The 25,516-nt window shown below is 42.6% G+C and overlaps 1 long non-coding RNA gene across 1 annotated transcript; it reads left to right on the forward strand.

Moving 5' to 3' along the window:
- Positions 1–3,919: 3,919 nt before the first annotated feature.
- LOC116782218 lies at positions 3,920–7,933 on the forward strand. The gene is made up of 3 exons (XR_004355170.1): positions 3,920–3,930; positions 5,344–5,349; positions 7,861–7,933. It is a non-coding gene; the product is annotated as an uncharacterized LOC116782218 (long non-coding RNA).
- The last annotated feature ends 17,583 nt before the right edge of the window (positions 7,934–25,516 follow it).

Consider the following 25,516-nt stretch of genomic DNA (forward strand, 5'->3'; position numbering starts at 1 on the left):
CTAGCATTACCTCATGTTCCACATAACAAATTATTGGAAATCTGTCAAGCACACCAAATTATCTACTCATCTGCTGTTGTGGGGCCCTTTGGAGCCATCCAAAACCAGCAAAAGCAAGACAATTTAAGCTAATTTTACTATTTATAACAATAGAACAGACCATTAAGATAAATTAATGTCATTATCAAGTTTCTATGAAAATGACAAATACCGCTATTTCAAGCAGCTTTAGAAGCTGTTGACTATAATGAAATGTGCTGTACAGGTACTAAAAAGAAACACTCCAAGTAATTATTTTCTAGTAGCTTGTTTGTTTCCTTCACATTCATTTACTTTCACCACAATTAGTTCTGTACACAATATATGGTAACTAAACAGTCAACACTACGCAGCATTAGGACTAATTGGACAATTATGATGCAGTTTTTAGCCTTTTAGATCCTAAAGAGAGCCAGGAGTAAACATTTTAGAGGCAACAATAGCGGCACCGCATCGATTTGCAAGGTTGGAGTTTGAAGGAATACAAAGCAATGCGAGAAATAAAGCCAGGTAAAATGCTTTACACAAAACAGCCCGAATTGAGATGGTTATTAAATGATCTAATTGCTGTGGCTCCAAGCATGAGGCTGGATGTGGCCAACAGAAGCCAGCTGGGGTTAGGATGTTGGAGCGGGCAGCTCCCGGGTCGGCTGAGGAGCTCAGGGAAGAGCAATGCCAGGTCAGCGCTGCAGCCTCCGGGCTGGATCAGTGCATCCAGCTAACCAACAGCCAGTGTTACACCAGGCACAGCCAGAAAAAATACATGTCTTGGGAAGATTTATGTGTATTCTTTCAAAATTTCCTCAACATTGTGTCTCCGGGTGTTTCACATGTACTGTCACATCCCTCTACATCTTCAGCACCACTGTACTAGACAAAAAATTATGCAAAAAGAATATATTTTCTTTCTGCTAGCCTTGCCTTTTGGTTTTGGAGGATAAAGAAAACAGAAGCTCATGGTGCCTCCTTCTCTCTACGACTCACAATTTACCGAAGAGGCTGGGAAGAATACACATGTACTGCAAACACAGCACAGATGCGGCTTGATAGGTGAATACATTCCAGCCAAAGCACCCATGTTCAGCTGCATTAACCAAGCACAATGGAGGTGGTCATGGAAAGCTAGGTGGAGATGTAATACTTTTCCCAGACAGCCTTGTGGCTTTTTCACCCCCAAAGCTTGCTCACACAGAGGGAAAGAAGAGTATGAGGGAACTTAGCATCCCTCTTTGAACTCCTTTTCACTTTCCCCATTTCTGTAGCTGCCAAGCTTTTATCTGTTCTGTGTGTGGCATTTCATGCCAGCAACATAATGAAATAATTTGCATATTTGAACATAATTTCCAGGGAATCATCTCCAACTTTAAAGGCCCCGTATGACTAGGGTGTGGGGTCAATGTGAGATGCAGGGAGAGCTCATTTGTGTGATGCCGAGGGAACAGCAAAGCAAAGCTCTGCCTGCATAACTGCTTGGGGACATGCAGGTTGGCCCAGGAGCCTCCTCCAGGAGCCTCAATCTCAGCAAGAGGTTGAGCTGGAGTCTCCCCAAATTGCTGTGTTGGAAGCCACAATCCCTGTGCTCAGTTCCCTGCTACAAGGGAACGCTCTGCAAGGCAGACTGTGCAGGGGGACAGGCTGTGTCAGTGAACTCCCAAGAGTGTGAGGACAGGTTCCCTGTTCCCAGGGCCACAAGGTCGTCTCCAGGCCAGGAACAGGTGAGGGAGGCACCAAACTCAGCTGCTGTCCCAGCTCCTCTTCCTCCTGGCCATTCCCTGTCCTGCATCTGGCAACACCATCATGAGACAGCGATATCTTGGTTTGGCTGCGATATCTTGGTTTATCAGTTTATCAGTTCTGTACTGATAATAATGAAAGTCAGTCTATAAAAGCATTATCACAATGTTCGTTGCATTTATGACACTATATTAGTACTATCCATCAGGGATTTTTTGAAGCAAAGGTTTTCTTTTTCATTAATTAGACATTTATGAGAGAATATTAAATCTGACAATCCATTTTAGAATTTATTACAGAATAAAGAGACTCCAGCGGAAATCCAGCTTTGGTTTATATGACTGGTTTTGCTCTGAATTTAACAGGAGCTGCATCTACCTGCATCAGTGCAAATTTGACTCAATGTCCCTGTGATGGACTATGCATTCACCAATTTAGGGTAGGCTAAATCATCCACCCTGCTCACAGCTGCTTCTGAAGGCTGGAGATGCTCAGGTTATGTGGGCATGCAAAGGCAAAGGTTCTGTGAACTCTCATACCAGGATGTTTTTTAATGCTTTTTTTACAGTAAATGCCTAAGTGAGTGCTTAAAAAAAGTGCTTAAAAACTGCCTAAACCTCTCTCAGAAGCAGCCAGAACACAGCAGGGGATCAGTGAGCTCAGTCACTCAGACGGATGCCTAAACCCTTCAGTTTGGTTTCTGTTTTGTTACTGTCTTTGGCCCCTGTGCTTTGCTCTGCAAGTATCTGCCCAGGTAACGAAAAATGCATTGTACCACCTCAAAAAGATCCTAAAAGGAATTAAAATTCGACAGCTGAAATGGGTGACAATCCAGCTGCTGTCCCCTCAGCCAGCAGCTGTCAGCAGCACTGAGGCTCTCAGTCAGGGTGTGCAGGATGGGGTGGCTTCACCAGGGGACATCAGGGTCTGGCAGTCTCCTTGGTGACCAGGAGAGCAGCACCTTTCCAGGTGGACCAGGAACAGGTGAAAGGCACAGGACAGCCATGCATTGTAAGCTAGTCTTCTCAGTCTGCTGAGCCCTACAAAGAAAAGGCTTTTGTAGCCCAGAGCCAGATTCAGGGCAGTAGGGAAGGGAGCAGAACTGTAGAACTGTGTCCAAGGAGGGATGAGGAATTCAGGGAAAAAGCAGGAAAACATGTCCCTTATGTGCCTAAAGGGCTCCTGTGGTTCTTGCATGCCCAAATGGGGCTGAAAGGGGTATTTTAACTGCGCATGTTAGTCACCCTAACACTGTATCCACTCCTGGCCTCTGCAATTTTGGAAGCTGTTCTATATTTAAGAAGTTACAGAAAAAAACCCCAACTAAATATTTCAAGACTTGGAAAAAACACTGCTGTGAAAAACCTGAAGAGCTTATAAAGGGTAGTGATTGCTGACCTTGCTACAATTTGTATGAACTTTTGTTCAGAGAGAAAATAGGGGTTGCAAAGGAACTGTGTGATATAGAGTCATAGCAAAATCTGAGGAAGGAAGCTGCAGCCACACAAATTCAGCCTGAAAGTGGAGTGCAGACCTCCACCAGGCAGGGTGTTTAACCATTAACTCTAGTGCCAAAGGCAATAGCTCTTGCCAGCTCAAGTCTGTATTCCCACACAGGTAATTGGGCTCCAGACAGAGGTAAGCAAATGATATGTAATAGCCTGTGATAGACAGGCAGTCAGCCCAGGTGATTTGAGGTACTGTCCTGCCCTTAAATACTGCAAATTTATGAGAAGAATCTGCAGGCTGCAGAGGTAGGTCAGCAGGGAACTCACCTGGGCACGCACTTAAGGCACATAGCAAAAGGGACCGTGATGGAAAAAATGCTTAAATGCCACAACTGTAGCACATTTGCTGATTTTTCCAGACTTTAACTGTAAATAAAATATGCCGTGGGAAATTTCAAGAAAACAGGATTTTCTGTGTGGCCCTCTCCATGCACAGGACTGTGGTGGAGGCAGGAAGGAGAGATTTATCACAGGACCCAGTTACATCCTTAAATACCAGCTCTCCTTGTTCCGCTATAGGCAAATGAAATCCCACAGATATCCACACCCATCTTTGTCTGTGATGAAGACAGCTGGAGGTCAGGTCCAGCTTTGGCAGCCACGGAAACTGCACTCGCCCTCGGCGCAGAAAAGCAGACCCAGCCAGAAAGTGTCAGATGCTCGACAGGCAACACCAGCCCCATGTCTAGCACCTCAGCTGTACTGCCAGGTGCCTGGCTTCTGCTCTTCCCTCAATGGATGCTGTTTAACATTTTCTTTATGCAATAGTAATAAAAATTAACACGTTGTCTGCAAGAAGAGGCCCAAGTAGGGAAATGAATGTGCTTTTTAGATCCTTCAAGCTGGCTCTTGCCAAAACTGCTTTTAATCTGTGTACGTGTGTTAAGGAAAGAGACACAGACAGACAATGGAAAAGCTGCAGGTGCCCTGATGAGGATACAGAGAAAGATAGAACAGAGCTTTTCCCCATTTCTTCATCCTTTAGCAGGAGACTCAAGGCAGCAGCATCACCATGGCTGGCCCTTCCCTCCTGCCCTTGCTTATGCAATACCCAAAAAGTCCCAGCTCACTTGGTGAGTCCCTCTGCCATGGCATACAGCACAGAAAAATTATCAGATTTTCTGTCCATCAAGCTGATGCTTTGCAACAGATCCAGCCTGAATAACCCAGAAAACCATGTGGTCATTGGTTTATGTTGTTCTGACCTTTTCAGAGTTTAAGTTTTCCCTCTACACACCAGAAATACAATCTGGGTAGTGGTGAAGAAATCTCCTCCTCCCACTCCCACATGAATTTTTCCTTTCCCCCTGCTTACAGCAAAATCATGAAGCCCTGATGTAAGCATGCTAAGATCAAGGCAATGAGACTGTTCCAAGTCTGCAGGCAGCCTGGCACAAGCCACTCCAAGGTGTGGGCTAGCACGGTAATTTAAGCAGCAGCAAACTAAAATACAAAGCCATCAATGTACAGTTTACTGAAAATGGAAGTTTGTGAGCATAGAGACAATACATTAATGTACTAGCAAACAAAACAGCACCAAACTGATCCTGTTACATAGTTAGTCAGGGGAATTTCATCGGTGCTCTCTGTTTTAAGAAACAGATGGATTTTCAAGGACTTTTCCACTCAAAGAGCACAGGTGGTAGGAACCTGGTGCAGAGCTGACAACCAGCTCACTGCAGTGCTCAGCAACCTGCAGACATGATGCTAATAGCTGCTTACTACATCTTTCTCCAGACTGGCTGCAGGGACTCAGCCTCTTTTGGAGGAGAAAGATTCACAGTACAGGGTGTGTCAGGCTGTACTAAAGGAAAAACTGTAGTCTCCTTAATTGTCTTTAAGCATCTCTCCTTCCCTCAGGAGAAATTCACCACCATTCCATTCTATAATGGAGAAAAGTGTGTTCCCTTCCACAGCAGCAACTGAAAATTACACCTAGGGAACACAGTTGCTCCCCAGAACAGATTACCTGACAGTAACTACTGTCCCTGCATCGATGGAGCTTTTTAATCCCAACAGTGCTTCTTACTTTCTTCAGTGAAGCCTCCTGAGAAGGCTGCAGAGGTGGGTCCAGTGGCTGCAGCTCACATTTGCTGCCCCTGTGTGAGTAGGTGACCTTGGAGGAGCCTTGCCATGGAGAGTATTTCCTGCCAGGTGGATGACAGTGAGTTACCTTTCCCTTAACACCCTGTGCGCACAGGCAACGATGGGCTGTCTAAGCCTCCCTCCAGTACCCTGTTACAATGAAGAGCTTCTGTGCCTTTGATGGCCAAGCCATGCCCAGAAGGTCCCAGCACTTCACCCACATTAGATGCCACTGGGGCTCTGATGCCCTTAGGGATAGGGATGCTCTCAGAAGGATCATGTCTTCTCCATCTAGCTGTTCTTGGCCTGAGAGAGGTCTAGGGGATGAAACACGCAACCTGTGGGGTGATGTGGGGATTGTATGACTTGTTTCAGCAAGCTAAGGAAAGGAACTGGCACAAAAGTTGTCTAGAGATCCAGATTTCTGATTAACTTGCATGTGGGGAGACAAAGAGCTCCTGCCATGCCAGAGGAGACCTTGACCTGCCTGCTTCAGGGGTGCAGGGGGATCTGCTTGTCCCTACCCCTGTAGAGCCCCAAGGGCATACATGCAGGGTGCAGTCACCTTACCAAGACAGAGGACTCAGAGGCGCCCACAGGCTGTCAACCTCCATAGCTTATCTGTCATATGTGGGGAGGGCTGGAGCATTGACTTATTTTGGCCACAGTGAGGGAGAGGAAGGGCACACACACACAGAAAGCTGCCACGGAAACCTGCTGAGCAACATAGTCTTGTGTCTCATATCCTGGAAATGGCTTTTAGCTGGAGACCAGAGGGAAAGGCATTAACATGAACACATCAGTGTGCCACTATGGTATTTGAACTAAGCATTTTATTGCACAACAGCTGTGGAGTCTATATGAGGGACACAACTACATGTGCATGAAGACTCTCAGGTATCAGGAGCAGCCCCTGATGCTCTGTCTGTGTGCTTGGGCTCCTGAGTAGTAACAGGGGCACACTGATAGCCTGGCAGTATAAGAGTCCAAACAGTCCTGATATCAAACAAATCGGGCCCTCAGGCTACAGCAGCCTCAGGAACAGGCATTCCTCTCAGGAGACAGTCTCTGCTCTGTGGAGCTACCTCCACCATTAGGTGCTTGGTTAGTCAGGAGACAAAGCAAGCTGTCTGTTCACAGCCACCAGCGACAGTTCTGCAACACCTTGGTGACACTGGAATGGTACTGGGATATGCTGCTGGAGCCTGACAGTGTCATCTATCCCACCACTGCAACGTCGATGCCACTGCTGATCATGAATGTCTGCCCTTGCATGGGCATTATCAGAATGACAGTGGGGCAGTGCTGCATGGGCGATCCTGGTGTCTGCACATGAGACATGTGGTAAGACCTTGGGGACACGGAAAGCATAGCCTCCGATTCCATTTCAAATGTATTTGTATTGTGCGCATTTCCACATTGCCAACTAACAAGACAGTCAATCCATATTTCCTCCCAAATCCATCTTCAGCATTTGCTTCTGCTTCTAGTCTGCCAACCAGTTGTGCCACAAAGGGTGTGCAACACAGGGTGACCAGGACCATTGTACTTACTTTGGTGACAAATTTTTGCAAAGTCATTTTTCAGCTGTTTGCCTCAACAGTCATGAAACTGATTGTGCCAGTACAGCACAGGTGGTGGCATGGTGGGTGGGAAAGAAAGGGCAGGGAAAGGAGAAGAGAGCAGTGGCTGATGAAGAACTGTCTCCACGTGAGGCTGCAGCTTTGCGGTGAGCAGCAATGCATCTCTGCCCCCTCACTCCTGCAGCATGTTCCTTTGCCCACCTGATCCTCTTTTACATCATGGCTCTGGAGCAAACATTTTGCAGCCACATTGTGGATCAAGTTAGGGCTTTTGGCTTCACTTCTAAAAAAAGTCTGCAAAATATTTATTTTTAAACCAGATCAGTCTTTCAGTCGTGACTCCCAGCACAGATGTAAGTTTCCATATAATTCAATGGGTGGTATGACACAACATGTAGCTGGAACAAGAGAAACGCAATTTACAGCGGCTGCTGAGACTGCTTCATAGAGTAGCACCACTGAGCACTGTAAGTCAGGACCAAAGTGGGATGTGTGGGTCCACAAAAGACTTCACAACAATAACCACATTTTTCGGCACACACACCACCACCCCCTCCGCCCACACACATGCCCTTTTAAGCCTAGCTAGTGAATCTGCTGAATGGCTAATGATGTAAGGCTCCTTAAAGGAGTTTGGGTTTCTTTTAAGATTGGTATGATAAAAACAAAGGAAGTATGTGATGTACATTGTCACACTTTCCTCTGTGATGAGGACTGAAGAGATTAACATGGAATATAAATTGTTTTGTGATATTGTGGTCCATGAATTTTATCCCCTAAATCAAGTCCTATAAAAAATAATGCTTAATAAATAAATTAATATAATAAATAAGGCTTAATAAATAAATAAATCTTTCCAGCTCCAAGATGGATCTGCTGCTGGCTAAGGCTGAGCCCATCAAACGTGACAGTAATACCTCTGTGATAACATATTTAAAAAAGAAAATAAGTTATTGTGCAGAAATAATTGTGGCCAGAGAAGAGACTGGCCACAATGTGGGAGTATATGTGGGAGAAACGACTCTGCAGACACCACGGTCAGTGAAGGAAGAGGGGCAAGAGGTACTCCAGGTGCCAGAGCTGAGATTTCCCTGCAGCCTGTGGTGAAGACCACGTTGAGGCAGCTATGCCCCTGCAGCCCACAGAGAACCAGAGAAGAGCTGATGCTCTTTCTTCAGTGGACCTATCTACTCACACTGCTGTGCCCTTTCAGCTGAGAAATAAATCCCTTAATAATAATCCCATCATTACCAGGTGCACCAGCGTGATGAACTGCACCCCAGAGCCCCGGTTCCACCTGGGGAGCTCACTGCACTCTCCAGACAGAGCAGTTTGCACATCACCTTTGCCGCTGGCCTGAAGGACACAAGCAAGTCATGACTAAATCATGAAATGGCAGCTTGAATTAAACAGTGATTCACTTTTTTACAGCCCATTAGTAGCAAACCATCTCTAATTGCAATGATTTGTGGTAATAAATGGCAATTAATACCAGATTTGTCTGGGAGAAAGATAATTTGCTATCTAAAATGAGGGACATGAAACAAATTTGTATACAGGTGCTGCTCAAAGATATGATTGGAGTTGCACATGGGGACCACTACAGAAGGTTAGACCAATGCTGTATTTGGTCAGGACAGTTACAGGATAACTTGACAAATAACACATTCAGAGTTGCAATTGCTGTGGACTTTGCACTGACTACTGAAAAGTATGATTTCAAACATAAATCTTAGTGCCTTCTCTAGCCAGGAGACTCTCCAGCTCTGCCAGGACTGAGATTCTTTGGCCACCTGGGAGAACATCCAGCCTTTTCATCCAAAGAGTTGCCTTAGATATTTCATTTCCCACTTTCTTGCATCTTACCTCCAGGTACACCAGGTACAATGAGGTCAGTAGGATCTTTGCTTCACCCACCTTCATAAGTCCTTTTTCCTCTGTGCACAAGGAACTTTGTGCTGTTACTTTTTTTTTCTTTTTTTTTTTTTCCCCAGGAATCTCCCACTCAGGTCCCTCATGAAGACTCTTACAGAAATGGGGCTATCATGAAAGTTCCTCCTATGAAGATTAATGACTAATCTAAAGTGGTTAAAAGACATAAAACAAAAGGTGAAAAAGATAAGACAGTTTTTCACAAGCAGATAACCACTGGGACCTGTGCTGGCCAACATTTTCATAAGTGATTTGGACAAGGGGTGAATAGTGAGGTAACAAAGTTTGCTGATGTTGCAAAATTGTCAGGGAGCAACAATGACAACTGGGTATGAAGAGCTGCAGATGGATTTTATGCTATGCAGTGACTTTGAGGACAAAACAGAAGCTGAAATCCAGCATTGAAAAAATGCTAAGTAATGTGCATGAGGGAAAACAACCCTAACTATGGATGTTCAGTGATGGGCTCTAAATTAGGTATTATCGCCAGGGAAGAGATCTTTGAATAGCTCTCTGAAATAACAGGTCATTACTCAGTGGTGGTCAAGCAGGTAAATATGATGTCAGGAGTTGTTAGGAAACAAACAGAGAAAATTAGAAAACACCATTATGCCATAGCATGGATGTACTCAGACCTTGAATACGGTATTAGTTCTGGTCCCACTACCTTAAAAGCATGTGCTAGAACTGACAATCGATGACATAAGGATATTAAAGGTATGGAATTACGTTTATGGGAAGTGACCACAGATATGAGGATACTGAGGTTTACAAAACAATGAAGATTGATATGTTAAATTACTAATAGCATTGAGAAAACAAAAGAGAAAAGCTATTTGCTGTTTCTCAAAGAACAGGTTTTAAAAGGAACAGAAAATACTTAAATTTGACAATTACCACAAGATATGAGATACATAAAGGCACAGATGAGTCTCTGCTACTGCTTCCTTCTCAGGGGGAGAACTCTTCACACTCTTCCCCTACTCCAGTGTGGGGTCCCTCTCTCAGGAGACAGTCCTCTATGAACTTCTCTGACATAAATTCTTTCACAGACTGCAGCTCTTCATGAACTGCTCCAGCGTGGGTCCTTCCACAAGGTTCAGTCCTTCAGAAACAAAAACTGCTCCTGCATGGCTCCCCTGCAGGGTCACTAGTCCTACCAGGAACCTGCTCCAGCACAGGGTCCCCACAGGGTCACAGCTTTCTTTTGGGTATCTGCCTGCTCTGGCATGGGTGGGCTGTAGGTGGATATCTGCTCCACCGTGGTCTTCACCATGGGCTGCAGCAGAATCTTTGCTGTGGCACCTGGAGCACCTTCTACTGCTCCTTCTTCACTGGCCTTGGTGTCTTCAGAGCTGCTCCTCACATATTCTCACTCCCCTCTTTTCTGGCTGCAATTCACCTCTGCCCAATAACTTCTTTCCCCTTTCTTAAGTTTGTTATCCCAGAGGTGATGCCACCATCGCTGATGGGCTCGGCCTTGGCCAGCAGCAGATTTGTCTTGGAGCCAGCTGGCATTGTCTCTGTCAGACATAGGGGAAGGTCCTAGCAGCTTCTCATAGACCACACCTGTAGCCCCCCACTACCAAAACCCAACACAATATTATGAAGCATATTACAAATTAACCACTTTCCCCAGACACTTACTGTAATAAGTATCTCTAGGCTGAGCCCCTGTCAGGGTGGACCATGCCATCTGCATTTAGAAAATTGCCTATACATTTACTAAAGTGAAATTTACCCGTTAATTAATCCTGTCAGCGTTTTCCCTGGAAACTGTCATTAGCACATTGAGCTAATTACTACAACTAACAGCACTAGGAGTGTATGTCTGTGCAGGGTGGGGAGGAGGAAAGGTTATCCTAACTAAATAACGGAAAGGACACCTCATGCTTACATATATATTAAAATGTAAAGTCAGAATAACATCGGAACAAGACAAATCTGCCATTTTATTTTCCTTCCATATTAGAAACTTTGCTGCAGGGGGAAAAGTATATTCAAAACATGATAGAAATCTCCTGAAGCTGATAAACCAAAAGGAACAAGACACTCTTTTAGTTACCCATTCCTACATAATTCAGTGATGTTCAGTGCGTTTAGACTTAAGAAAAGGAAAATGAATATGTGTAACACTGTTCAGATCAATACTACAGCAATATTACTCAGCTCCTTCAGCACTCCTTGCTCAGGATATTTTCCTACTTGCTTGTGTGACACCAGCACCTGGAGACCCTGACTGGATAGGAGGGCTTGGATGCACCAGATTAAACTTGATCTGCCCAATTTCTTCAGTGAGGTGAGCCAGGGTGAATGTGGTAAACTCCTGGCATGCCAGAACCAATCAACTACATTAACTTGAAACTTTTCATTGAGGTTTATGTTAAAAGATTTTCCTTGTGTGTCCCACAGGTTATGAGCTGGTGTGCAGTCAGGGAACCAGGGCTCAGTTAGTCTTGTTTTATGTCATAGCAGCTGCATCCCTGTGATGAATGTCACTGTATGAACATCAAGTGAAACACAGCGAAAACTCCTTGAGGAGCCTGCTAGCTAACCTGACAGGGAAAATGGCAGTATAAGTAAATGGAATTACTTTTAAAGGTCTTGGAGTAGAAGGAGGCAAATATTAAATCCAGGAATCTTAACTCCTCATTGAGACACTGTCCTGGTTTTGTCCAGGATAGAGTTAATTTCCTTCTTAGTAGCTGGTACCGTGCTGTGTTTTGGATTCGGTGTGAGAATTATGTTGATAACACACAAATGTTTTGGTTGTTGCTAAGTAGTGCTTACCCTCAGTCAAGTACTTTTCAGTGTGGCATGCTCTGCCACTGAGGAGCTACACAAAAAGCCAGGAGAGAGCATGGCCAGGACAGCTGACACAAACTGTCCAAAGGGATATTCCATACCTCGGAACATCATGCCCATCATGTAAATTGGGGAGTGTTGGCCAGGAGCGAGGCTGACTGCAGCTTGGGAACAGGCTGGGAATTTTTCAGTGGGTGGTGAGCAATTGTGTTGTGCATCACTTTTCTTTCTTGGGTTTTATGTCCCTCTCTCCCCCTCCTTTATATTATTATTAGAATTAGTATTATCATTATATTTTATTTCTATTTCAGTTATTAAGCTGTTCTCATCTCAACCCCTGAGTTCTATTTCCTTTTCTTTCATGATTCTTCTCCCCATCCCACTGGGGAAGAGCGTGGGGGGGAGGAGGGGAGGGGAGAGGGTGTATGTGAAGTGAGTGAGCAGATACATGGTATTTAGTCGCCAGCTGGGGTTAAATCACAACAGCCACCTTTCCAGCATACACAGTTGGCCACCTTAAGCATCTCACAAATTTTTCCTTCTTTTAGAAATGCACTGTATGTTGCACATGGCTACAGAGGAAAAAGTATTATTTTAACAAGCCTCCTTCTTCACACACTCGTAGTGCTAATACAGCTGTAACTGCCAATATTGGCTGCAAGTTTTCGACATAGACAGCCCTCCACCTTCAAAGTGGAATCAGTCAGGGAGGGGAATGGGAATCTGCCAGCAAAATACAGCTGGCAGATGAGCACATTATCCAGCTGACAGTTCCAGGGCACGCATGGCTTGAACACTACACAACACCCACACATGTGGGCTTTCCAGAATCACATAGCAAAGAGGGTGGGATCTGAAGACATGTGATGAAAATGAATATTGGGGACATCTTAGAGATTCAAATGTCCAAACTGGTGTATGTGCTGAAAAACTAGGCCAAGCTCCACAGGCCTGCATCCTTGAGGGAGAAGAATCAACTGCTGCTGACACTGCTCCATACATTACACAAGGATGAAAACTGAGAGTCCTCTCTTCTCAAGGTACTGCAGAGAACAGAACATATTTGTAAGCAAAGGACTATATAGGGTCACTGTAAAAAAACAGTCCACCCCAGTTAAACATCATTTGCTTCTACTAATTTCACCGTAGTACAATCCTTGTAACTGTAACTATCTGAATCCCTAAGCAAAGATATGTGCAGGTATTTACCGATGAGCCCATCAGCAGTCCCAGTTCTTCAGCACTCTCTTGCATACACGGTTTTTCTCAAGCCTTTTATCCCTTCAAAGTCAGTAGGACAGTCCCTATGTGTAAAGCAGTTCTTACACAGAGAATCAGACCTTAAGTAATGTTTTGTAAACCCAAAAGCATTTTATGTTTAACAAAGAATAACAAAAAGTGTTTCTTTTTCAACAAGACAAAAATACTTTTACTGAAATCAGGTCTCTGACCTCAAATAGAGAACAGGATTACTTCGTCTTGCTAAGAATTTCACTCAGTCTTTTTCTGATATCCTTCCTTGCCTCCTAATACTGACAGATTTCAGCTGTATTCCTCCAGAAACCAGTGGATTCTCCTGTGGCTAAAATAATAGTATAAATTGGAATGCTAATGTACTCCTTTCAGCTGATTAATATCAAGTTGTAGAGAAGTGAATTCAGCTTGTACTTATATCATAATTTCTATTAACTTCTGCCCCCAATCTCTGTGTAAAGGTACTCTAGCAGAGAAGTAACGTGAAATAAGCACAAGGTGCAAAACAATTCCAGTGTTGAAAAATGAAAAGAAGAAAAATTTAAGGAAGAACTTCATCTGTGTCATTCTTGCCAGATGGCTGCCTATTTAAGTAATCAAGTTAAGCAAGATGTATTTACGGCTATCTTGTTTAATTTGATTATTTAAATGAATAAACTGCCTGTAAGGCAGTCGAGTTTTGCACATATAATCAGGTCACATTCAACTCCAGTTCATATTTGCTGGTTTTGATATGGTTAGTTCACCACTTCTTTATGTAGCTAAAGTGTTTTGCTTACATGAGGAATGTTTTGGATCAGATGAGAATTACCCTGATGCACCAACTGATATTATGTTAATGCCTAGCAGATTAATGCTCTAGAAAATTTGCATATAATGAACACAGATCATAACCCTTTGCTGAAGTGCACATCCCTATGTGCCTGTCCCAGATAATGGGCCCTTTTCCTATCAACAGGGAACCAAGAAGGGAGGAGAAGCAGGTTCTTTAATTCCTCTTTTATGCATTCCACAAAACTACCCTGACAGAGGGATGGAATAGCTACCGCACTGGGAGTGATTATGCAAATCATATTATGCAATTCCAGCAACTGAACTAACACCACCCTAAGACTCTACATTTGTTCAGTCTACAGCAGATATTTCCAACCCATATAGACTTCCACAAAGACAAGTGCTTATATGGTAAATAAACAATGATGTTCTGACCTTTTTTCTGGCAAACTTTGTAAGAGGTTATTATTTAGGGCTTGTCCAAAAATTTTCCACTGAAACTGTTTCTATGGAAAACTTCAAGTTAAAAGTGAATGGCTCATATTTTTTTACTGAAAGGATGTCTCCTGTCTGTGGAATATTCTATCCCTTCTGTCCCACAGCACATTTGTGTCCCAAACAAAGCACATTTCCAAGGGAACATGCCATTTTGAATACTCAGAGGAATGCAAGAGTTGGGATCCTTTGGGCTGGGTGGGTTGATGCACCACAGGCTGGACCAGCACAGGAACAGGTTTCCTAGAGAGGCAGTTGATGTCCCGAGCTTGTCAGTGTTTAAGAGGCATTGGGCAATGCCCTCAATAACATGCTTTTATTTTTCACCAGCCCTGAAGTGGTCAGGCAGTTGGACTAGATGATTCCTGTAGGTCCCTTCCAAAGATACTGATTGCCAACCAAAAATTAATTATTGAATTTCACTGAATATATTCAAATTTGGAAATTTTGTATATTTCTTCTCTTTTTCTTGAAGTCAGTTTTGTGAATAGCTGGGGAAGGCTGCATGGGAACATGGAAAACTAGGTTCACATATCTAACCTGGAGCAATGTGAGGTAAGCAATTTTGATATGAAACTGATAGAGTAAAAACTTGAATCTGCCTTTCACTCCTCTTGAGCAAAGCCTTTGGCTTCTATGAAATGTGACATTTTTCAAAATATGTAATTTTATTGGAAATGTTCCAAAGGATCTATGATTAATACTATTAAAAATAAAGAGAGAAACAGTGGGATAACCTCTATATAGTTATTCATAAGTTTATTACAGTTATTTTATATAAATCACATTGCTTGGCTCATGACTGTTGGGATTTTTTTTACGTAATTAGAAGAAACTGTTTACCTTTTAGGGCACCAGTTAATTGTATTTCAAGCTCACAAATTACAGTTGTTTTTAATTATCCACATATGGAACTGTAAAAAACAAAGCAAATGCTACTGTTATAACATGGCATTCCTCTCCAAAGTTTACAAAAGCAGGGTGAGCTAATGGAAAAAGAACCACTAAATAAAGCACCAGCTGGCCTGGTTTCTAGGCTTGCTTCTAACTTTTTCCCTTTTTTGGCCATTTCAGAAAAGATACTGTGATTTCTCCCACTTTATTTTTAACCAGACATGAAATAGCTAACAATAATTCTTATCTTTGTCACAAACATGTTGAAACATGTTGGTTCAGATTAATAAGTATGAGATTTGTGTGTTTAAAAAATAATTCCGGCTCTGGTGCTCTAGTTCCTCGTAAGCAAGTAGACGAACAAGAAACTTCAGTTTCCCTATGTATGCTCATGCCCTTACTTGTTAGGACCAGGCACAAATTTTATACTACCTTGAAGACAGAGAAATGCTATAAAACTGTGGATTAGTAAATTCAGACTTTTTAAGATACTGTTGTGGTCAATAATACTTACGGAACTTCTCACTAGTACATTTTGCAGAATGATTTTTCTTCGACAAATTTACATAGAATAAATGCATGTGAGCCTTTACAGCATGAATAAATTCTGCTCAGTCTTTCTAACACCATCTATTTTTGACAGTTGCTTGATCCTAGCTGAATATGAGAATTTGTTTGATTCCTGAGTGCAATTCTATATTCTAATGCAAAGCTAGTCTCTGAATTTCTTATCAAAACAATTACCTCCTGCTGTTCTGTAAAGAAAAAATTATGACTCGTTTCTGTGGCTCCACTATCCATGTTTAATTTACTTAAATAACTTATGGTCTGATAGCATGTAAGCATCACTGGCATATGAATCTAAAAATATACATAAACTGTTTGCAATGCAAAGATGTCTCAGCACAATTAAAGTATTTTAAAATTATTAACAAATAAATTTTCAACCCTCTACTCAAATACAGGTTATTTCCTTATATTTCAAGTGGACTGAGCTTGTAGGACTGTAATTGCTTCTAAGGAAATGCATACATAAGGGTCTCCATTGTTCATTAGAATGTAAAAGGGTAGCGTCATAAAATCACTCAGGTTCTGCTGATTCCTGAACTGATGCACAGAGAAGTAAGGTGGTTTTTTCACCCAAGTTGAGGTCATAGTCCAAAATTTTTAGTATACTATTGGAGTAGATGACCCTCCCTGAGGTCCCTTCCAACCAATTATTCCTCCCAATTATTCTCCAATTCTGCACTTCTATCACAAAGTACTAAATTGTCCTTGACAGATGTTTCTCATGAAGCCAAAAGCTTGTTCCTATAACCCTATAGCATGTGGAGGGAGGGCAGAAGGGAAAGGGGAGTGAGACTGTTGAAATTACACATGCACTGGGGGATCTAGAAGCCACGAATGTACAAAGTCTGGGATCAGGCAATTTACGCAGGAGACAGAAAGCTGATACAGCTGTGAGAAGTTTGTCGTAGATGCTGTGTGAGAGCACATATGATATAAAGACAAAGGACTGAACATTGTTGGAAAAGGTGATATGCAAAACACTGGATGATAAGTTTTCCTTATGTATCTCATGGAAAAATCCAGTCTGAATTCTGTTTGGAACAGAAGGAGCTGCAAGGGCAGGTACGGATTGGTGTGTATGCTCTGTTGCTGAAGGATGTAATTTTTTTCCCAAGGGTATAGTAGGTTTTTTTAATAGGATGTTGACATCTTGGACCAGGTAGAGGAGCACATATAGGGAAAGCTGATCTTAGAGAACATACTCAATTTTGCTTAGATCATATTGCAGAGCCAGTGATGCTGGCAGTGGACTCCATCCTTATGGGAATAAAACAGAGTAGATTTCAGAGGTACTGTGTGATTAATTCTGGAGGAGGCTTTGTCCCTTGTCTCAGGCACATGGACTGCACCTACCCAAAGGAGAAAAGTTATGGAAAACCTATCAAAATGAGTAAGATGTATAGAAGCATGTTGGTTTATAATTTACTTTGAAAAAATTAGGCCCAGTGAAGTACTGAAGCTACTGCTGAGATTGCAGGAATAAAAAATATGTTACCAATAATCAGGAAGTATGAAATACCATAAATTATTGTTTTCTGACAACCTAGGGATCATAATTGATGTTTTTTCTTGTTCAAGATGCTATACAAAAAGTAAGCAGTTGGGCAGTAGTCAGGAACCCTCAGTCTTTTGAAGGACTTTTATTTTATTAAGGTTGTCTTTGAAGCCTTGAGGTAATAGGAGAGTCCCAGTTAAGTGCTCAGTGCAGTATTTCTTTAGGGTTCATGCAGACTATATCAATCTGCACAGATGCGTTCTGATAGGCATGGTCCAGGTGTACAATTAGGGAAAGACAGTGCAAGGAAAAAGGGAGATAGGTTTTAAGTGGGTAAAAAGATGAGAGGAAAAGCACAGAGATGAAGAGACTTGTCCGAGGTCACAGGGCATGTCAGTAGCGGCAATGCAGTCAAAATTCACATCTCCTAACTCCCAGTCCAAGAATCACCCAGACAACAGTAGCATGAGAGAAAAGATGTAGCTGAACTTTAGGCTGTGTGAGTCCAGGGCTCTTTGGACTGCTCTTACTTTCCTTCTCTGCTGCTCCATCACTAAAAGTAAGCTATGATTGCTGACTTGTAACAAACAAATAACCTTGTTTCAGTGTGTCTGCAGCCATCACCCTCGCAACTTACTTTGCAATTCTTCTCTCCAAGCTTCCACTCAGCCTGGACCGTTTGATGCCTGCTGCCTTTGTGAAGCTTTTGAAATTAATGCTTTAAAGCCTGTAAGAGCAGCTCAGAAGGAAGAAAAAACAGCAGTTTTACATTTTTAAAAAGATGCTCTTATTCTCCTTACAGCTGAGTTTTGATGGCAGCTCGTGAGCAGAATAGTAAGTGGAAGTTTTTGTTGTGTTTTTCCAGGCCAGTCTGTCTGGGCTGTGGAGATCCATACTTTTTCTCATTTGTTTTTCAGTGCAGTTATGCCACAGCAAGTCATCTCAGCAGAGGCTGCCCCTCTGTGTGTGTGGACGAAAGAGAGGGGATACACAGCGCTCAACTATTAGAGATGGATTGTGCCATTTTCCTCATCTTTGGGGACACGGAAGGCCCTGTGTTTCTCCAGCTCTCTCCTCCCCTTGTCTAGTCCCCATAGCCAGCCAAGAATCTATATGCTTGTCTATACACTAAACCAGTGCAAATACTTCTATCTGTAATCTACACAGCCTTTCTCTAGCTCTGCCAGCTGTGCCTTAGGGAAGAATTCATTCTACACCAAAAACAGAGGTCATACTAACTGATTTCAAACAGAACCCTCCCAGAAATGTTGAAGTGATGACATGCATCGAAAAGGACTAATCCAATCCTCTAGAGAGCAAAACCAGCTCTCAGTCACACAGCCCAACCCAACACTAGCCTGAGCTAACACAAAAGTAAGTGAATTCAAAGTTTGAAGCTTTGGTCCTACTGAGTGCAATGACACCACAAAGCAGGTAAAATTTCTCCTGTGAGCAAATGAGCACTTAAATAACTTATAGTTGAATTGTTGAGGCTTGTGTTGTCAGCTCCCACTGTAATCATTCCCACTGTTCTTCTTATCTTCTACAAGAGACCTACAGTATCAAGTACCAAAATTATAGATCAAAATCACCCCAGCACGTCCCCTATACCTCTCCATTGCCATCAATGTATTCTAGCTCCTTCTCCAATCTCTAGGTTCCCCTCAGCCTTACACATCACCTACGCAGCCCTTGATCAGCTGGCAAGGCAAAAGACACCATGGACTATAGCCAATCATGGTATTATAGAATCATAGAGTGATTTGAGTTGGAAGGGACCTTAAAGACCACTTAGTTCCAACCCCCTGCCACAGGACAGGATGCCACACACTAGATTATGTTGCTCAGGGCCCCATCCAACCTGGTCTTGAACACTTCCAGGGATGGGGCACCCACAACTTCTCTGGGCAACCTGTTCCAGTGCCCCACTACCCTCTTGAGTAAAGAAATTCTTCCTAACATCTAATCTAAATATCTCCTCTTTTAGTTTAAAACCATTCCCTACGTCCTATCTCTATCTGCCTGTGTAAAAAGTCACTCTTCCTCTTTTTTATGAGCTCCCTTTAAGTACTGAAAGGCTGCAATGAGGTCTGATAACACCTGTGTGTTAACCAGGCAGCCCACACACATAAACTGTCTGGTCAGCTGGATGAACTCTTTTGCTAGAACAAGACATCGGTTTGAATGTTTCTCCACTGTTTAAACACTGGTTTTCACAAAACTTGTTAAAAATACATATAGTTATTATAAATGTACAATATCTTTGAGGCTCCTATCTCTTTGTCAAACTGGGCTGAAATGTCCAAGCAATTAAAACTGCTGAGAGAACTTGCAGAGAAACAGATGGATAGGAAGACAGGATGATAATATTAGCTTTTTTTTTCCTTTAGGAAAACATGTTAAAAAGAAAAATAAACCTATCAAAATGCAGTTTGTACTTATGAAATGTTATCAGACTTAATTAAATTCTAATTTCAGTTCTATACTTTGTACAAGGAAAAATTAACAAAAAAATACTGATCAATTAATTCTGATGAAAAAATGTTTGGCAGAAGATGATCTGTTGTGTATAAACGTGAAAAATGCCACTGAACCTCTTGAAAATTATATTTCTTCAATAATTTTCAGAAAGATTAAAACTTTCCTCATCTTTGCGTTCCAAGAACCTGATTGAGAACTTCACAGTGCAGCTACATTGAGTGTGTTTTGTTGGTTTTGCTTCTTCACTACATTGGGAGGAAAAAAAGAATCAGAAAACCTAGCATTATGCATTATACACTAAAATATCTTGAAGGTAGATGATGAAGACTGTTGTTAAAGGCATTTGACTGATAATCTTTAGAGGGAGATAAAAAAGAAAACAAGATTACCTTGGGAGAAAGTACATACAAAGTCAGATTGTAAAGCTTCCAATAAAACACTACTCTTGGCAAGCTACATGGGGGAGGGGGGGGCAGAAAAGCAGTTCCTCCGTCCATAATGTGTATTTTTTTTTTAACATTTACAAATTATTTTTGACTTAGCCACGCAGGGAGCCTACTTTCAACCCTCAATTTGAAAATCATGGAGGCTTTAAAAAGTCTTCCACCTGCATCTCTTTTTTGCATCACAGTTCTTTATTCTCTAAAGGATGAAAACCCTGGCATATAAAAACTTTGTTAAGCTGTCACTATCAATAGAGTAAAAAAAAAATAATGGTCGACAAAGAAGAAACAAATTGCATCTTCGAATAAGTTTCCTTCATGCTCTTGTTAAAAGCTATAACCTCTGATGTTAACTAAATTTAACCCATTCTGACCCTTGCGGTGGCCCTTAACCTTTTCTTTATTCTGCTTCCTGTGGTTGCTGAAGAAAACTGGCCCAGTCATTGGAAAAGCGCTCTCTGTTGCACACAAAGCCCCAGCCTGGCTGCTAGTCTGTCAGGAGGGATAGAATAGACAGGGAGGTCAGCACCTGTGCTGAGAAGCAGGTGACAGGGAACTGCTTGGACCATTCTAGGGCAAGTTGTAATAGTTTCTACCCTTTAAATATCGCACTGTAGTTTCGGGTATTCAAGGCAGAGAAGTTCACGTTTTCTTTGTGAATGCAGACTTTAAACAAATTAATCTATTGCTGTTCAACTGACTGTAAAATTAGTAGATTTACTGTTGCAAAAAAAAAAAAAAAAGAAAGGAAAAAAAAGAAGAGAGCTTTCACTTCCCCTTTAATAAGGTCACGGATGTGTCCTAGGCTGCCAACAAAAGCAGCTTTTAAAATCTTCACAGCTGAACCCAACAACTTGCAAAGGCTGTAGAACAATGTCTTCAATGTACAGTGGAAACTCCTCTCCCTACAGTCAAGATGTAAAACTAGACAGTTAAAAAACTTTCTATACTGCTAAGTTTTAACTCTAATTGCATCTCGCCCCAGGAACTCACAGGCTTGCTCTATGATTAACATTTTAATAAATTCAGTCAGCCTTGCCTTTCAGGGAGTAAAATCGGTTCTTTGCCTGGATTCAGTAAATCAGCCCAAGCAATTTAATGGCAGAACATGCATCTTGAAAAGATTTGTTTTAATTCCTACAACGGGGCAGATCTCAGAAATCAAACAAAACTTTATCTGTTTTAACTATATTTGTATATTTTGTGCAGGGCACCAGTTGGCAGTGACCATTTACCACTCACTACAACAGAATTTTTGGGTTTCCTTTAATATTTTGCTGTCTCTTGCTAGAGTAAAAATAGACAAGTTTGTGTAGGAAGCAACTTTCAAAAGCTGTGGATGGAAAAGGAATAAATGAGCTACTGCAGATCCAGAAACATGGACCTACTACATACCCAAAATTACTCTGTCCTTTAAATACGTGTTTACTCTCACGTGTTCTCTGCCATATGGCAATGCTCAGCTCAGCACAAGGGAGTGTTCCATCTGAGTTCTGTGTGAAAGTCTTTTATAAACCCTAAGGGGAGAAGGAATACTAAGGAGTGTAAAGGGGAGGCTACAGCCCCTCACTGAACCAGGGGACTTCAGAAGCACACGGCCATGGTTATAACCAGCAGGAAGGTGGAAGGGGGGCCATGCCAGCTGCTGCTGAAGAGCAGGAGTGGGGAGGAGTAAGAGACTCTCTCCAGGTCTTTCCCCAAGCCTCCAGCTGAAACGCCCTGTGAAGGAGGGAGTTACACAGAAAAAACAGGAAAACAGAGTTGCACAGGGTAAGCAGCCCTCCAGATGCTCAGAACTTTAGTAAGCACAAGTGTGCAGGAGACTAATCACAGATATAGTAATAAGACTGAAAAAACCTGCTGTCCCACCCACTGCTACTGGTCCATGTCCAAGGTCCCAAGGCGCTGCAGAAACCCAACAATATCAGTAATAAATTCCTGATGATCTTGTTTGGCACTTCAGATTTTTTTTACCAGATATTGAGAGCTCCGGCTTAGGAAGCAGCAAGATATTCACTGTGGACCAAAGACTAGTCCTCCACCCAGTGCCAGCAGGTAAGAAGTCCTCGCAGGTGTAAGGCACTTCAGCTTGCTTCCTGCTCCCACAAAATGAATGATGAAGTTTGAATGAAAGTAAACTGTATCCTTGGGTCTCCAGGTGAACACGTTGTCATCCAGCTAAGGGCATTCTCACTCTCTGCTGGGAATTATGAACTGCCTACTATACCCAGAAGGAACAAATTTGGAGGGAGATTTTAGGGGTGATTATGGTGGTGCTAGGTTGATGGCTGGACTAGAGGATCTTGAAGGTCTCCTCCAACTTTGATGATTCTGTGATTCTTTGATTTTGAGATTGACCCCAAAATACAGAAGGACTGGAACCAGTTTCTAACATCCTCAGGGGACAATGAAATCATACCCCACAGATCAGTTGTTAATATGGAAGAAGATTCCCAGTAGTTTCTTGAGTCTTGCATTAATTAATAACATTAATAACATCCACACTAGCAGATCACTACACTGTTCTCGTGTGAGGGCAAGAAATCCCTCCATCCACCATTCCTTCCCCTTCTCACATATTTGCATTTAAAATTAACTGGGGAATGAAATATCTATGGTTTGGCACAAGGCCTAGCAGAACAGGCCTTGATATGGCACAAAAAATAATAAAGTGAAAACAACAACTTTTCTAACCAGCTTGGGAAAGTAAACATCAAATGAAAAAAAAAAAAAGACAGATGAAGATTTAGGAATTAAAAAGCAAATAAATTACTGAGAGTATTGTCAGGGGTAGGCAGAGGATGATGTGCATCAAGCAAAATAGAAGGGAGAAAGTTATTATTAACTGCATTTATTATGATAGTGTCTTTCAAATAATTAAGACTGCAGTTCCACCATGGCAGGTACATATAAAATCATGGCTCCAGGACTATTACAGTGTAAACAGACATGAGACAAAGAACAAGGAGAAAGAGTACAATGAACCCCCAGAAAGATCAAGTTAATTGAGGACAAACAGCATGAGAAGGTTGCACTATTTCTTGGCACACTAAATTTAATTAGAAAGGCATGAAGTAAAACAAGCATTAGGTTTAAACTTAACAGAATTAAATAAAAGGAAGAGAGAAGGAATGCAAGTTGTATGCTCTGAAGTACCTTGCTTTCATGCAGGTAGTTTTTATCACAGTGAAGAGGATTATTAGCTTTATTGCTGCTACTAACATTGCTGAAAATTATCTGTCTTATGGGGATGGTTCTCAGAGTGGCAATAGTAGCTAACTGCAAGCAGGGCTGCTGAAAAGCTCTCCTCTAATGCATATTGCAGAGCAGACGATGGAAAAAATATCTCTTCAGGCTTCAGTTCTGCCAAAATTTCCCTTCATGGTTTTTCAAATTCCACACTTGATTTCCAGACCATGAAAAGAGCAGTAAAAACCTTTTTTGTCTTGCCTTTTCTTATTGTGGAATATTTCACTCTCCACAACTGGATACTGTAGAATTTCAGTAATTTATATTTCAAGAGATCAAACTGAGATCCAGTTTTCTTAGGCATTCTACTGGTGTAAGTGATGGCAATCCCTGTTCCCAAAGAGCTTACAACTCTAAAGGTGTAAAGCCTGAGTGAAATAAGAAAAATGCACAGAAGAGCAGGATGGAAAAAACAGGCTTTATTTGCATATAATAGTTGTCATTCAGGCTCCTAACACAGCTCACCATCTATTTGGCTAATTCTGTTATTGGCACTTTTCCAAACTCATTACGGCAAGTGAGGAGTTTTAATGAGGATAAGGTGATATGAATGAACTTCAGATTGCGAACTGATTTAGTAGAGTTTTCTGGTTTTGCACACAATTACCATACGATGTCTTCTGTGAAGATGGAGAGCACAAAGAAATGACAGACCTCTCCTTACATGTGTGTACCACAATGACAGCACAAAACCAACAAACCCATGAAATGAAACCATTCTAGGACCACAGTTAAAAACAGAAAGCTTTCAACCCAAAAAGATAAAGCTCAGATTTTCATTGCATTTCTTCTTCCTGGGCAGAAAATGGGGAGAGGAAAGAGGGGTCACATAGCTGGCCTAAACCATATAAGCTAAAAAGTTCTGATTTTTTTAAATCAGGAAGAACAGGAAAAAAGGCCTCCCTCCCAGCTGCTTCACATAGCTTCATTTTGTACTTAATTATGAACACAAGCACACTTTCAGTCTGAGTGTTGTTCTAGCTCACACCCAGCTGGCCAAACAGCATCCCTCGATAGACAGGAACACCAGGGCTTCTGAAAAGACCTCAGCACATGCTGCCCCTCCAGAGCAACAGAACACCAAACTCCCATCCTGTTCAGCGTTTGACTCTCTTAGTGTGTTACAGCTGGGGACCCAACGTTTGCATATGAATTTCAGCTTCTTTGTCAAAGGTTTCTGTCTCCAAACTGGATGGAGGAGCTCACAAACCCAAGGCAGATCTGCCTACCAAAGACGGTAACAAATCCAAACATCCAACACACTTGCGGTCGGTCTGACTCACGGAACAACACAATCGCACACGCTGCTGACCCCTGCAGACACAGCTCGGCCGTGCAGTGCCCGCGCCCCGCACACACACGCACGGCCCCGCAGTCCGGTCCCGCAGCCCTAGGAGTGGGGACACAGGGACAGACGTACTATGGTACACAGCCCCGTGGAGTGCTGCATCGAGCTCTGGGGACCTCAGCACGGGAAGGACATGGGCCTGCTGTAGCGAGTCCAGAGCAGGGCCACAAAGATGCTCAGAAGGCTGGAGCACCTCTCCTATGGAAACAGACTGAGAGAGTTGGGATTGTTCAACCTGGAGCAGGCTCCGGGGAGACCTTATAGCAGCCTCCCACTGCCTAAAGGGGGCCTGTAAGAAACATGATAACAGACGTTTTAGCAAGGCCTGATAGGACAAGGGGTTATGGTTTCAAACTAAAAAGAGGGTAGATCTAGACTAGATATAAGAAATGTTTTACAAGGAGGGTGGTGAAACACTGGCACAGGTTGCCCAGAGAGGTAGTAGGGGTCCCATCCAAGTAAACATTCAAAGTCAGGATGGACAGGGCTCTGAGCAACCTGATCTAGTTGAAGGTGTCCCTGCTCCTCCTGCTTATTGCAGGGGGGTCGGACCTTTAAAGATCCTTCCAACCCAAAACATTCTATGATTCTATGGCTCAAGTATGCACCTCAACCCACAACACACACAGAAATCACTCAGCACCCACATAATCCCCGCTCACAGCCACAAAGTACCCTCCTGGGATGGCCCCTGAGCACAGTGAGGACCATCTCCCAGCCGTGGTCCTTACACCCACAGCAGCTCCCACAGCAGAGCAAAGACACTGAAAATCAACAGAACAATGCAGCCCCCTGGGTACACCCAGGAAAACACCGCTTCCCAAACA

Source organism: Chiroxiphia lanceolata, chromosome 2 (genome assembly GCF_009829145.1).
Source record: "Chiroxiphia lanceolata isolate bChiLan1 chromosome 2, bChiLan1.pri, whole genome shotgun sequence".
Lineage (NCBI taxonomy): Eukaryota > Metazoa > Chordata > Aves > Passeriformes > Pipridae > Chiroxiphia > Chiroxiphia lanceolata.